Genomic DNA, 3,126 nt, shown 5'->3' with positions numbered 1-3,126 from the left:
AGATTGCCATAATCCTGGAAAGCATTAACCCTTGTACCTTTTTCTCAGCCTAGACATTGCCAAAATACATTGATAAAGAAGATGGAGTGGGGTTAGTAAGGAAAATTATATGAAATTTTTCAATCTATTCCTATGTAAATGTATATATCTATAAATTTAGTTGCAAAAGAATTGGTTCAGAAAAGCAGAAAACAACCAAGATGACACCATTTTACCTACAAGGTCAAAAGAGCACTATAACAATATATACTATAAATATAGGCTATTATATAATAATACTGGCTTAGATTGTGTGTGTCCATGTGTGTGTGTGTGTGATATGTCTCTTCCTAGTGGCCGGTCCCAGAAAAGATGGCAGCTTGATATTTATAGCTAATGGAATTACTCTTTTAGGTCAAGTTATAGGGATTGATGCTTTTGTTGCTGAAGGTCCTGAGTTCTATCTCTGCTGCTAACTGGACATGGTTTGCTGCAAATGGTCTCTAAGGTCCGTGCGATTCCACTCTTCTATACAGTATGGAAGAGACAACAGCAGCAGCAAACCTAAAGAAAAGGAGTAGCAGTACAGAGAAGGAAAAGGTGACTGCATTAGTAACCTCTGTGCAGCCACTTCTAGCTTGTCTTTTCCATTTTCCAGGAGAACATGTCCCACTAGCGAAGATTTAGAAGGGACTACTGTACACATCATATGCTCACTTCCAAAGCTTGTGAATGTGGAAATTCTTACACAATTAGTGATGATCAAGCCATGTGCTCTAGACCCCTTAAGGGGAGACTTAGAACAATGGTGACAATTCTGTAGTCAATGGCAGCACAACAACTAAGCCCACAATGCTGCCACTCTAGGGTGACAGAGAGTATGTTCTCGTACAAGCAGAGGAAATCTGTGTATTTCTGTTTTATCTTGATCCAATGCAGGTTTTGGGGTCTGGTCCCCCTTCACAATTCTTCTCTTCATGTCTATTAAAGAGGAAGATGGAGCAGACCTGCAGGTCAGCCAAAGCTACAGAGGTTTTGGGGTAAGTTTCCCTCTCCCTTGGCTTTGTAGATGGGAGGGGAACATAAGGACCCAACATTTAAATGCTATTATTATGCCAATATCTAACTGTAGCTGTAATTATGTGCTGTTTGAAAGCTATAGGGTTCCTCAAAGAATTAACTTGGTATAAATTAACTTCCATTACCAAACTAAAGAAAGATGCTTTATTTTACAGATAAAGGAGTCTCTGTGTTAAGAACAGAAAATAGTCAGATGGACGTATCTGTCCAATGAATGTTTCATGATTTCTAAATGGATACATCTTCCAGCATGCACTAGAAAGTTAATATGTTCTCTGAAGATTTCTTTAATTTAGTTGTTGCTAATTTATTCACACTAATACAGGAAAAAAATACTGCAAAATTTTTCATAACAAAAAACTGTGCATATCTCTGTGTTTTAGCTGGCATGTGGTTCTACACAGATGGTTTGGGGCTTTCTTTGCTGCAAAACAGATGGGCCTCCACTGTCCCTTACCAATCAAAAGAGAACTTGAAAATATAGGAATATCTTTACCTTCATTGTGTTCTCTAATTCAAGAAATTAAATGCCTAGATGTATAAATATAACTTCCCATGTAAGATGATGGAATAATATGGGGTATCATCTGTTTAAATTAAACTGTAACCCAGTGTATGTTTAATTAAAAAATCCAAAAAAAACAAAGAAAACCAAAAAAAATCCAACCCCCAAACCCCCACGCTTTGTACTTTTTGTAGACAATAGTTGAATGTTATGAAAAGTATTGACTGGAATGTGTGTTATAGTTGTTAATCTTAGCTACGTAATACTGTTGTATTTACACTTCACCGGTATTTAAATTTATTTTAGAGAGTGATACTATGTCATTCAAAATAATTACCAACTTAAGTGTGCAGCTTTTTGACAGATCATCTTTTATTATTTTGTTCACATACCACACTGTATGACAGTAGCACAGACATTATAGCATGAATATCAACTACTCCTTCTCAGCTGGGGCTTGCTAGGGAAAGAAGAGGGCACTTGAGAGCATTTTTCTATCCACATACCACTCTCTACCTCTTCCCTGAAAGCTGGGAAGGGTGAATAGCTGATATTCCTGTGGGTCACCGTGGCTGCTAAGAGGGGTGGTGGTGGTGGGTTTATTGATTTGTGGGAGTTGCTGGCCCCCAAGCAAGTGTTAATGCAATTGAGGGGCACACAACATTCCTGTTCAAATTCTGCTCCTCTTAGGGATTAACCAGATTTAATTAAACTCTAGTTTAGACAGGAAAGTTGCATACTGTTGTACCACAAGTGCTGGGACAGTCTCAGTTTTCACACAGTTTGTATATCTTTGGGGCTAACAGTCTCATGGGAAATATATATATCTGTAAATACTATAGCACCAATATTGCCATAGGATCTGCAGGGGCAGTCCTGTGCATTCAAGTGTAATCCCGTAGAAGTCCATGGGGCTCCCAATGGGCTTGAAGGTCTGGATCCAAATGCAGGAATCAGGATCTAGATCGGATTTAAATAAGCAAAGCTTAAAATGCTGAAATATACAGGGCGAGTTCCCACTATTCTATTTCTTTCTTCTTCAGTGCGTGGTCATATGGCTGTTGTGCACAGCAGGGTGTTCTGTAGAACGGCATGATGTAGCAATGATGTTCACGCACAAAAAAGGTAAAGTTACTGAGTTTTATGCCTGAAAACATTGTTAGGTGACTCTGGATTCCCTTCCCACCCACGCTCTCTCTCTCTTTTTTTTTTAAAGTGAGCTTTCTTCCAACTATAGAAAATGAAGATAGTCATTTCAGAGCATTACATTAAGGTAATATATATTTTATAATGGTTCATGAATTATACCAGCATACCATTTTTATCTGTGCCTTGAAAACTGCAAACCTAGTGCCATTTAACTTGGTTAATGATGTACATTTTCATCATCCAGTAGCCTTGTGTGGGAAGCAATCACATTTTGTTGTGTCTAATATTAAGAAAAAGGGGGCAAGTCACCAAACCCATTTTAATGTACGCTGATTTTATTGAATGCATGGAACACTGAGCAATAGCACATCTCTCTCTCTCTCTCTCTTTCTCTCTCTCTCCAGTCTTCATTA

The 3,126-nt window shown here is 38.2% G+C and overlaps 1 long non-coding RNA gene across 1 annotated transcript; it reads left to right on the top strand.

Annotated features, from left to right (window-relative positions):
- The first annotated feature begins 894 nt into the window (after positions 1 to 894).
- Positions 895 to 2,840, top strand: LOC141990119 (uncharacterized). The gene is made up of 3 exons (XR_012640084.1): positions 895 to 1,019; positions 2,608 to 2,689; positions 2,781 to 2,840. It is a non-coding gene; the product is annotated as an uncharacterized LOC141990119 (long non-coding RNA).
- The last annotated feature ends 286 nt before the right edge of the window (positions 2,841 to 3,126 follow it).

Source organism: Natator depressus, chromosome 6, assembly GCF_965152275.1.
Source record: "Natator depressus isolate rNatDep1 chromosome 6, rNatDep2.hap1, whole genome shotgun sequence".
Classification (NCBI taxonomy): domain Eukaryota; kingdom Metazoa; phylum Chordata; order Testudines; family Cheloniidae; genus Natator; species Natator depressus.
This window is presented reverse-complemented; position numbering and strand designations above follow the sequence as displayed.